This window comes from Spermophilus citellus, assembly GCF_964194105.1.
Source record: "Spermophilus citellus genome assembly, chromosome: 1".
Lineage (NCBI taxonomy): Eukaryota > Metazoa > Chordata > Mammalia > Rodentia > Sciuridae > Spermophilus > Spermophilus citellus.
The window spans coordinates 205,479,895-205,492,725 of NC_138182.1; the positions used below are offsets into that span (position 1 = coordinate 205,479,895).

The window sequence follows — 12,831 nt, forward strand, 5'->3', positions numbered from 1 at the left end:
AATTCAGTTTAAAAGAATCTTGACTGCCCCCTTTAGTTTTCTCAATATCATCCAATAAATAACACAGTCTCATTTCAAATCTCTGTGTGTGTACACAATTGAAGTGATATCTTGTCAAACCCAAAGCAAACTTAGCAGTTTCTAAATAGAACTTAAAGACATATACCTTTCCACAGACACAGTCTTCTTTTTAAATTTTGAACCTCAGTAATTGCAAGGACTTCAGACACTTGAGTTAGCTCACTAGACTCAAAACTAATTTGGCTCCTGGAAGAGGAAGGCAGGGAGGAGGAGGGACAGGAAAAGGGAGAAACTGTGTAATGAAATTGATCAAATTATGCTTTTATATATGAATATACCACAGTGAAGTCTACCTTTAAATATATCTACAAATCACCAATTAAAACAGCAAATTAATAAAAGGAAGACCAGTAGAGAAACGAGAATAAGGAAAGAGAGGAGGGGAAGGAAAAAAGAAGTACTGGGGACTGAAATGGAGTGTATTCTAAGCAACAGGATTATGCAAAAAATGAACCCCAATACTATGTATAACTATAATGCACTAATAAAAACATTTTTAAAAACTTACCTGACTCATGTTTACCTCTAAACCTTTGTACATACACTTTATGTTACATGAATTTTCTATACCTTGTGCTCTCCAGTATGGTAGCCATTAGCCACATGTGGCTTTTTAAATTTTAATTTTAACTAATTGAAGTTGTAAAAAACTTTAAATTCCAGTGTTTTTTTTTTCAGTCATTCTGCATCATTTTGAATACTCCTCAGCCTCGTGTGGCCAGTTTTCATCCTATGAGATGGTACAGATACAGAGCCCTTCCATCATCACAGAGATCTGTTGAACAGAGGTGAACTATTCTGCTTTTATCTTTGTGAATATTACTTTCCCCCATCCCCAGGAACCACTGTAAAGATGCCCTAGCTAAATTTCATGTTCCTTCAGAGTTTCTGCTCTGCTGTTGAGACTCACTGTGCTAAACCCTATAGCTCTTGTTTTAACAGCCACTTAACACTTCAATACTGCCCTGTATTATTAAGCTTTTCTGCACCTTTTCTCATCAGCTGTATTTATTTATTCTTCAAATGTTCATTAAATGTCTCTCATGGTAGTTGCTGTTCTGAGTTTTGGGAGATAAAGTTCATCATGACAGAGGAGGGCATGAGCTCCTTCCTAACAGAGTCAATATTTCTTTGATCTCTATAGTACCTAAAACAAAGTGAGAACTCAATAAGTTATTAAAGGAGATACCTAGAAAGTAGTTACTGAGATTTAATACAGAGATTTAATTTTTAAAAAATAAGTGAACTACAAAAACAAGAAACATTTTGACACCAAGAAATTTCATGCCTTTCCACTAGGTTTACATCCTGAATCAGAAATGGTCATTGAATCACTTACACAATGTTTCATGGTAATCATTTATGAAAGCACTCTACCCACTTCATCATTTTTAGAACTTTTTAATATGAGTGAGTTACTGGGGCAATTAATGACTACCTATACTATCTATTGAGTTATATGTTGAGCTCTTTCATAGGACAGAACATTTATTTTAATCATAAAAGATGAAGTGATTAGTTGCAGTAAAGATAAAGTTACTTTAACAAAGTAAAAAAAAATAATAATTTTCTTCTCTCATATAACAATTCCAAGTAGAGCACTCAAGGATGCTGGAGTGGTTCTGATCCCCACATCCTTGAGACTACTGGTCCCTTTCATCTTATTGATTCACCACTCCCCTAAGGAATAAGGAAAGAGAGGAGGGGAAGGAAAAAGGAAGTACTGGGGACTAAGGTATTATTTCCACCTGAGTAGTTGAAGCTGGATCTAAAGCACATTATGTCCTTCTTACTTCCATAGAGAAAGAGGAAAAACAGAATACTTATTATTTTTAATCAAATAAGAGGAAAATTGTTGAAACCACTTCAATTCCCATTCCACTTGTGATAGATTAGTCTGTGAGCACCTTAGATCAAAGATTCTATGAAATATAGTCTCTACATTTGTAGTCTCTACATCTTGGTGGCTGTGTATGCTCTCAAAGAGAATGGAATGGCATGAGTAGAGGGAGAGAAAAATCAGTCTACCAATGAAGTTACTTTAGTTGTACTACCTGAAGACACTAATGCCCTAGTATAATTTATTCTGATCTCTGAAGACATTTATACATAAAACATTGAGGAATTCCCAAAAGAATTAAAATTCTAAGCACATGTTCTGTTCAGAGCTTACATTCTTTTCCAAAAATTTACATATGCCATGAAATAGGGCTGATCAAAGTAATCTTATCAGTTAACATTAGATAATAACAAATACTGTTGACTTACTATAGTACAATTTTATAAAATATGTATAATACATGGAAGTACCTCAAAGAGCATACGACTTCAAAGGAGACCAGCAGAATGAAGCATATTTAGAATTATAAGTACACAGTGCATTTAACTTTAACTCAGATAAAAATTATGGAATGAAAGAGAAAGAAAAAGAAACAGAGACAGAGCTCAACAGATCAGCGATGCTTTATTAAGCAGTGTCAGGACACACATTTTCAAGAGGAAAATGCCAACTGGTTACATTAAGGGTTTGAGTTTTATAGGGTTCAGTGAGACTGAGTCACAGCAGAATGTGTCAGTTGGGTAGTCAGGGGACAGTTAAAGATCCAGGAAATTTTGAAAGTCCAGAGCCCATTTTTCTCCTTTTCTCCCTAAGGGGTTGTGTTTTTCCACAACCCTTCATCTCCTTCATGAAAAATAAAATGTATATCATCTTTTTTTTCCCTTTTTGAATCCTCAGCATCTTCCAAAGAGTAACTTCAACTCCTTAAAGGATCCTCTCCCCATAGGAGAAAAGTTGCATCCAAAAATCCCTAATGCCTAAGTATGAGTTTATTCCAAGTATTATTCTCCAAAAAAAAATTCACATTCAGTGGGAGTTTTGAGGGGAAAGAACCCAAAAGACAGAATCTGTAATGATAGCATTTCAGGATTTAGACCCTTACAGGATGTATATGTGTAATAAAGTCTGATCCTTACTGGGTCTTCCAAGAGATATAAGGAATTATCTCATTATCAACACATAGCCTGACCCTCTGCATTTATATTATTTGACAATGTTTGTATCCTGGCTTTCTTGCACAGCTTCAAGAGTGTAAATTTCTCTGAAAAAAAAAGCTTTCCCACTAACTACATTTTGACATTGTCAGCAGAGACAAACCATTGTTTGATGTTCACTTCGACTAAATGTTTATGCTCCTGGAATTGTAGTTTATGACAGTGACCCATAAAACTGTAAGAATATTGCCAGCTACCAACCTTGAAAAACATCATATTGAACCCAGTCCTTGGCAATGTCACTCAGACTCAAACATGAATCCACTCACTTGTCAGACTATGGCAACTAGGTTGCAACTAATATAAACAGATACAGAAATAGATAAATAGGAACCTAGAAAGAAATGCAGATTGATTTTCCTTTCTCTGAGTCTCATATTCAAAGATTGATTTAAAAACTCATTGTTTGGGGCTGGGTTGTGGTTCAAGTGGTAGAGTGCTCACCTAGCACATGTGAGGCACTGGGTTTGATCCTCAGCACCACATAAAAATAAAATTAAGATATTGTGTTCACTTAGTACTAAAAAATAAATATTTTTTAAAAAACCTCATTGTTACAGTATCAGAAGACTTTCAGGAGTCTTTTAATAAAGAACAAAATGGTGTTCCATATTTTTACTGTCACATATAACAATAATTTATTCTAATCTCTTGCATTTCTGACTTGATTTGAATAGCCCAACAGTTTTACTTAAATGGAATCTCTTGTTGATTGCATTCAGAAAGCACCTAGAGCTGAAGTCATTGAAAGGCTCTCCTCGATTAATGTCCAAGATGGCTCATATACTACACCTGACAAGTGACACTGGCTATAGGATAGCATATCAGCTAGAGCTGTTATCCAAGGTTTCTGTACTTCCTTATGTGCCTTTGCAATCTGGTGACTTCATTCTGAGAGCATCTACTCTTAGAGACCAGAAATGAAAGCTGCCATTCTTTTAAGGTATAGAACTGGAAACAGTATCATTTTTGCATATTCTATTGTCAAAGTAGTCACAGAGCTCACCCAGGTTCAAGGGGAGGGGCTATAGCCTCCATTTACTGATGGAGAAGTGTCAAGGAATTGGTGGATACATTTAATTGGTCACACATGGCTATATACTCACCACAGATGTAAGAAACATTGAGGAGATCATTAAGAACCTTTTTTAATTGCCAGATAATTAAACTAAAAGTGATATTTCAGAACAAAATAATTGACTTTAAATTACTTCAAATGAAGTTCATCTGTACTCCAAGGAATTTCAAACGTCCTGTTATGATTATTACTTTGTAAGTTATGGAGTTCTCTTCAACAGAAAGGAAAAGCTTGAAAATTCAAGTGAAATCCTAAGGTAGCAATAAATATAAAAAACAAAAACTTAATGGTTAAATTCAGAATACCCTAAATTGTAAAGAAATAAAAAGTGAAGAAGTCTTTCATGAAAAGGCAACAAGGATAAATTTAAATTAATACATCAGCTACCACCTGTTCATCATTCAAAGTGAATTTTAAGTAGAGATCTAATTTCCCCGAAGATATTCCAATTAAACATAAAACATTTGTAAACAAAAAGGCAGAGACAGGCTGCTTGCCAACCCTATTTTCTCTTTCTGGACCTGGGGAAGACTCCTTTCTCTGCTTCCTCTTGCAGTTAGTTAGGTTCTGAAATGTGTACAAAATTGATGTATGCCAGAAAGATCCATAGAACAATCTATTCAATTCTGCATGCTTTCTCGCTTCACTTCATAGCCAAGCAGATGAAAGAGATGCAAAGGGGGATTCCCAATATCCTTTAAGGGTCAACAGAGGCAAATCACCTTCTGATAGACATTTGCTCTGTTTCCATCTGACACAGGCAAGAAAAACTAATCCTTAATTGCACAAAGATACTGACATCTAGGAAACTCTTGTTAGAATCATTAGCACATCTGTATATGGGGAAAAAATGGGAGTTCATAACCCACTTGAATCAAACTGTGAAATATGATATATTAAGAACTATGTAATGTTTTGAACGGCCAACAATAAAAAAAGGAAAAAAAAAAGAATCATTAGCACCAAATACACTGATTAATATAGGAAGTAAAAGTTAGTACCCCACCTCCATCCTGAAAGAGACACTCTAATTACTTTCTTTGGAATGCTTAATGTATTTAAAATTCAAAGTTGATAGGCACCTTAGAATGTCATCTAGCTGATCCAGTTTCTTGACATCAGGAACCATGCATGACCACCAAGAAACAATACAATTATAAATATCCTGACTTGGAGAAGCATGCATTGTGAAAAACAGGAGTGTGGAATCCTGTGTTGCCATGACAACAAGGACCTAATTTCATTTCCAAGGATCACCAGCTCCTGTATGAAAAATAAACTTCTCTTCCAAGCAAGGTTTTTTAAGTTGTGCCCAGGAAGGAAAGTATTGCACATCTCACTTCAAATAACTGATTACATCTTTTGGTATCATCAATACCAATTGTGACCAATAGTAAAAAGCCTCTTTGGTTTCCTCAAGTCTCCCTAAAATGTGCATGCCTACAGAATGAAACTTCCAGATAACATTTCATTTCCTCTGCCAGGGAATAAAGTAGCTTTTCCTGGAATGGTAACAATCACGCAAGCTCAGTAGTTTCCTGAGAATGAAATGTTTTGATCCAATAAGCTAACCTTAGGAATAAACTCATATCTCAAAAGTCGTGCTGTTTTCAATAAATAGACTCTTCAAGATTACATGATACTGGAAGTTTTTGAGGTTTTATGATAGTAATATTATAGTTATAGGTCATTTTAGAACTACAAGTAACCCTCCACATTGTTCAGCCTAAATTCTTCATATTATAGATTAGAAAACTGAGATTTGAGGTGTCAAATAACTCAGCTAAAGTCCTAAAATTAATTAATATTATTTTCTACTATTATACTGTTTTTGTATTCTCGAGGTTGATACTATGTTTATATATACTATGTTTTCCATTTAAAATAATCCAAGTGACCAAACTCCCAGAAGTTACTTTGGAATGCTTACAGGATCGCTAGTGCAGTCTTTAAGAAAAAGTTTAAGACTTTTTCTCAGGGGATGGGGGATATTTAAATCTTTTTTCTAGAGGGTGGAGATAGTGTTTCAACTTTTGCAAAGATTTTACATCAACACATAGCAGTAGCTTCTAAAGTAATCTTTCTATCTATGAGGAGTTTATAAAAGAATAAATTGATCTCTTAACTATTTCAAAATCTTTCTCATCTTTTGCTCCCCTCTCAAAAACTGATAATGTAAAACTTTATTAATTGTAATAGGAAATGTCTTATCTAATAAAAATTCCTGAGCTGTGGTTGTAGTTCAGTGGAAAGAGCACTTGTCTCGCATATGTGAGGTTCTGATTTCGATCTTCTGTACCACATAAAAATAAATAAGTAAAGGTATTGTGTCCATCTATGACCAAAAATGTTTTTTAAATTCCAAAATTATATCTAATTTAAATATAATAATTTTAAGTATACCTCTTATATATATTGACTAAGCAATCCAACATTAAAACCTTGCCTTAATGAATATACAGAAATGATTTTAATTAAATTACTGAAGTACTGAAATCTAATTTATGTATTTATAAATAGCAATTACAGTATATTATGTTTAGAGTGTTCCTAAGCTGAGTGAAAACAATTCATTTACCTAATTAGGTAGACATGCCATTAAAAATTCACTTAATTAATTTCTTGGCAAACTTTTTTTCACTGAAAATGGAAAGGTAAATTTTTTAAGCACTTATTCAATTAGTGTAAAATTATAATTAATAAAATTCTAAATATAAAGTTTTTGTATATTAATAGTGAGAGCATTTAAATGACAGGAAAATATTAAGTGTGGGGGTAAATAGTTTCCTCACATTTTCTAAACTGCAAAGAATAGGAAAGTTTAATGAAAAAGCTTATAAACAAATATGTCCTTTTCCACCAGCTTCTTGTCAACTCTATTTTTGAAACACTAGCATTAAAAAATGATCAATTTAAAAAACAAACTCAACGATACTCTGTCTTGGATAATTTCTCATAAAATTTAGATGAATTCAAACTATGGAGAAAGGCAAATAGATACACTGGTAATGGCTAAACTTCCCATCTTTTATGACACAAGCACCTTTCTTTTCTGGAGTTTCCTATCCTCCGTCACTGTTTACCTACCTTATATCCCACCCAGAAGGGTCAGATGATAAGTAGATCATGCCTCCCAGGTTCCCCTCACTCATATAAAAAAAAAAGCTGAAAAAAGAAAAGAGATTTAGTTTACATGCTATTATTTGCCACATATTAGAAACAAGTATATATTCTGGATGAAAACAATAGGTAAGGTATAAAGATTACCTACCAGCTAGCTCATTTTCAACACCACATCTATAAACAAGGTTTTGCTTGTTTAACAAATGTCTTCTTTTTTAACCTGTTTTCCACTCTGGCAAAGTTATTATGGCATTGGAAAGATATTAGAATACCAATTTTGTTACAAAATAGAAATAATACATACCAGAAGGAGAAAATAACTTGGGGATCAGGGCATTTATGTTTATCAATATAGTCTCTTTACTGACATATCTGTGTTTTGATACTGAGAGGATACCAGGAATTTATAATAAAAGAATAATGATTACAATAATCAGGACTAGAGACTGGCAAAAGATATTTGTCTTATTTCAGTGGAAAAGTTCTTCATATTATCATGTGATTTTTTTTGTGGTTTGGTTTAGTTTCAAAATATTGCTTAATGCTCACATAATATAGTTAAACCAGCACTAAAGTATTTATAAGAACATTTAAAATGCAAACTTTATTTTGAAATTTAGTTCACTTGTTACTATAATCAGAATGTCAAGTTTTCCCAATTACATTCTCTTCGGGATGCCAGGTTCTAACCCTAATGTGGGAACATAGGAATCAATCCATCTCTTTGTCAGGGTAGTGGTCTTGGTAAAGAAATTATTAGCTTCAACTCTACTTCTTCAAAACCTGGCCTGAGAGTTGCTTCAGAGTCCTGGTACTGCTAGGCCATGGAGCCTGTGTGGTTGCCCAACCGAGATGCCCAAGGAGACCCAGACCCACAACCAGCCCATGGAGGAGGAGGAGGTGGAGACCTTCACCTTCCAGGGAGAGATTGCCCAGCTGCTGTCATTGATCATCAACATTTTCTACTTGAACAAAGAGCTCTTCCTGTGGAAGCTGATTTCCAATTCGTCCTACGACCTGGACAAAATCAGATATGAAAGCTTGGCCTATCCCAGTAAGCTAGACTCCAGGAAGGAGCTTCACATCAGTCTCATTCCAAACAAACAAGACTGAACCCTCAGGATTATGGATGCTGGAATTGGAATGACCAAGGCCAAATTGATCAGTAAGCTTTGTACTATGCCAAGTCTGGGACCAAAGCATTCATGGAGGTTTTGCAGGCTGGCGCAGACATCTCCAGTTTGGTGTTGGTTTTTATTCTGCGTATTTGGTTGCCAAGAAAGTGGCTATAATCCCCAAACAACGATGATGAGAAGTATGCCTCAGAATCCTCTGCAGGGGTCTCCTTTCCTGTCAGGACTGACACAGGGGAACCAATGGGTCATGGGACAAAGGTTATCCTACATCTGAAAGACCCAACTGAGTACTTGATGGAAAGAAGAATAAAGAAGATTATGAAAAAACAAATTCCCAGTTTATTAGCTATTCCATTACTCAGTGGAGAAGGAACCTGATAATGAAGTCAGTGATAAGGATGCTAAAGAAAATGAAGATAAAGAGAAGGAAAAAGAAAAAAGGAGACAAACTGAAATTGAAGATGTTCTGATGATGAAGAAAAGAAAGATGGTGGGAAAAAGAAGGAGAAGGAGAAGAAGATGATGAAGGAGAAGTACATCAGTCACAAAGAACTCAACAAAACAAAGCCCATTTGGACCAGAAATTCTGACAATATCACTAACAAAGAATATGGAGAGTTCTATAAGGGCTTGACCAACAATTGGGAAGATCACTTAGCAGTGAAACATTTTTCTGTCAAAGGACAGTTAGAACTCAGAGCTCTTCTTTTTGTCCCAAGACATGCTCCTTTTGATCTCTTTGAAAACAGGAAGAAAAAGAACAGCATTAAGTTGTATATATACAGAGTTTTCATCATGGATAACTCTGAGGAGTTAATCCCTGAATATCTGAACTTCATTAGAGAAGTGGTGGCCTTCGAGGATCTTCCTCTAAATTTTTCCCATGAAATGTTGCAACATAGCAAAATTTTGAAAGTCATCAGAAAGACTTTGGTCAAAAAATGCTTAGAACTGTTCACTGAACTGGCAGAAGATAAAGAGTACTACAAAAAATCCTATAAGCAATTTTCTAAAAATGTAAAGCTTAGAATATATGAAGACTCTCAAAATTGAAAGCTTTCAGAGCTGTTAGGATACTAAATGTCTGCTTCTGGGGATAAAATGGTTCTTCTCAAGGACTGTTGCACCAGAATGAAGGAAAACCAGAAACACATCTACTATATCACAGGTGAGACCAAAGATCAGATAGCTAACTTTGCCTTTGTGGAGCATCAGTGGAATAGTGATTTGAAAGTGGCCTACATGATTGAGCCCATCTATGAATACTGTGTCCTACATCTAAAGAAATTTGAGGGGAAGACTTCAGTGTCTGTCACCAAAGAGGGCTTGAAACTTCCAGAGGATGAAGAAGAAAAGAAACAGGAAGAGAAAAAGACAAAGTTTGAAAACCTGTGCAAGATCATGAAGGACATCTTGGAGAAAAAGATTGAAAAAGTGGTTGTGTCAAATCAATTGGTGGCCTCCCCATGCTGTATCATCACAAGCACATATGGCTGTGTGGAGAACAGTGACAGTGAATGGGAGAGCAGTGCCTGAAATTAGGATCCCTGATGGCTTCATAGCTGTGGCATGCTTGGTGCCACAGCACCAAGTTTCTGTGCAAAGGTGCGGGATGCCTAGTTGCTATGGTAATGCCCTCCATAAAGAGGCTCTGTGCTAGAGTCTTTTCAGCCTAGACCTTGATATTATGCACACAGCTTCTGGGAATAAAGAAACTCTCTTGCTCAACAACCACAGTGTTTCATCAGCTCTGCTGCTCCTGGGCGTGTTCCCATAACAGTAACTTTAAACAGTGGACTTTCTTAAGAGCTACACAAAGCTTCTGACATTGCACAATTGCAACTGTAGTATGTAACTGCATAATGTTACTAACTCTGTAACTTTCATGAATATAAAGAATAATGCTTGCACAGTCTTTAACCTGATAAATGAGATACAAATAATAAAGATTGCTGGCGTAATTTTTTAGACCTACTTCTCCATCAGAGAGCAGTGCTCCACCCAATCCCAGCTATTATCTTCAAAATCTGCCTACATGAGTGTTTTTTTAATCTCCCATCACCCCTAACCAGAGCCTGCTAGTTTGGCCACACTGTTCTCTGCTTGACTGGACAGCAAACATGGAAAGACTCATGAAAGCTCAAGCTCTGAGAGACAGTTCAACAATGGGCTACATCACAGCCAAGAAACACCTGGAAATAAATAAACCCAACCACTCCATTATTGAGACCTCAAGGCAAAAGGCCAACAAGCATGGTAGGTCTGTGAAAGATCTGGTCATCTTACTCTATGAAACTGCACTCCTGTCTTCTGGCTTCAGTTTGGAAGATCTCCAGACCCATGCTAACAGGATCTACAGGATGATCAAACTTGGTCCAAGTATGGATGAGGATGCTCTCATGGCTGGTGAGATGCAGCTCCTGGAAGGAGACGAGGACAGGTCGTGCATGGAAGAAGTAGACTAAGCCTCTGAAGAACCACTTATACATGTGTTCCCTACTTCAGCTTCATTCCTGATATGTTTTCAAGGATTGTTTTGTTCTTTGTTTTTGATAGCACTTATTAAATAGTCTGTATGGCAGGACAATAACTACTTAAGGGGGAGATAAGATTTCTTTGTACTTTTAAGTGATACTGTAATACTTTAGGCACTATATCAGAATTAGTGATGCTTTTTTTCTACTTCACATTGGCTTATTTTAACAGGTTGAGATGTTTGTTCTAAGACATATAATCTATCATTAACTTTGTGGTCTGAAGTGTTTGCTACCAAGTTTTGTTTTGCATCCCTTAGTAGAACAGACCAAATCTTTTGTCCTTGAAGTGTTCCAAGATAGACCTTGATCTTTAAAAGAAAAAAAAAATTGTTAAATTGACTGGAGTTTCATCATGTTAGGATGAGTTTCATCCACTTTTTAAACTTTTTATCCCTCATAGTTATCTATTGTGTATATACTAGTCCTCTAAAATCAATTATGTTGGAGAGGAGGAAGATGGCGGCGAAGGGAGTGCATCACCCCAGTGCGCCGCGTCACTGTGCGGGAGAAAGACGAGGTGAAACAGCTGAAGGCCATCTTGTTGGGAATTTCCAGTGAAATTGAGGTGCTCCAGAATCTAGTGGATGGATTTCCATCGCGCGAGGTTCGGCTGCGGGGGCTCGGTCGCGGGCGATTTCTCTGCACTGAGGGTCGCATTGCCTGATCAGTGGACCGCCCCGCAGCTGGAGTCTGCGGCGCACGCTGGGAAGCGGCGAGGTGCCGGAGCGGGGGTGCAGCAATGCGGATTCTGGGGGCTCCTGCCAGTGGTGCAATGGCAGTGCTTAGTGCTAAGTTCCGGCTTTGAGACAGAGGAGAGAAGCGGTCCAGTTCGGTTCTCGACACCGGTCGGACCACGGAGGAGGACAGCAGCCGCCATCTTGGAGAGCTGATGTAATCATCCCTGTTTTCTACTGATCTCAGCTCATTCAGCTACGGAACAGGTGACTTCAGGCTGGTATTTGCCTGCACCTCGCAGACAGATCGCTCAGGCTCGGGGCTGGAGAACCTGTGGAGAATACTCCTTGGGGCTCGCTCCTGGCAAGGCGTGCGCCGAGCTCTGAGCAGCCGGATTCTGGTTCCCGGGGCTGCTTTGGCCCAGGGCTGGGGAACCTGCGGAGACTGCGTGTTGAGACCAGCTCCAAGTGGAGCGTGCGCTGAGCTTGGGGCGGCTGGGTTCTGACTCCCGGAACAGTTTTGGCCCGGGGCTGGGGAGCCCGCGGGGACTGCGTCTTTGAGCCTGCTCCCAGCGGAGCGTGCATCGAGCTCGGAGAGCTTGGAGCGGCCGGGCTCTGGCTCCCAGAGCTGCTTTGGCCTGGGGCTGGGGAACCCGCGGGGGTCGCTCCTTGGAGCCTGCTCCTAGCGGAGCATGCACCGGGATCGGAGAGGCCGGGTTCTGGCTCCCGAAGCTGCTTTGGCCCAGGGCTGGGGAACCTGCGGTGACTGCTTCTCGGTCCCGGTCCTGCTGGGTGCTGTAGGGGCCAGGGGGGCAGAGTGGAGCTGCCACCTGCGCCCAGAGCAGGCCAAGTGACCTGCCGGCGTGGTATCATGACACCCCAACTGCAGCTGGGGCCGAAGAGAGTAGCCGCCCACGCCTAGAACAGGACCAGTGACCTGACGGCACAATAGCTAAGTCACCCCATTTGGAGTAGGGGCTGTGCAGAGCCGCCGTCTGAGCCTGCAAGGTAGGCAGACCTGCGACCCACTGGCAGGACAAGCCCGGTAGCCTGCCAATGTGGTGGACACATAGCACCGAAGCAGTCACATCACACTGGTTGGAGTGGGGGTGGAGCAGAGCTGCCACCCGTGTCCGGAAAAGGCCCAG

General features: G+C 38.6%; 1 pseudogene across 1 annotated transcript; it reads left to right on the forward strand.

The window, feature by feature from the left end:
* Positions 1–8,188: 8,188 nt before the first annotated feature.
* LOC308655671 (heat shock protein HSP 90-alpha-like) lies at positions 8,189–10,937 on the forward strand (annotated as a pseudogene). Its single transcript has 2 exons — positions 8,189–9,967; positions 10,555–10,937. The product of its transcript is annotated as a heat shock protein HSP 90-alpha-like (transcript).
* Positions 10,938–12,831: the final 1,894 nt, after the last annotated feature.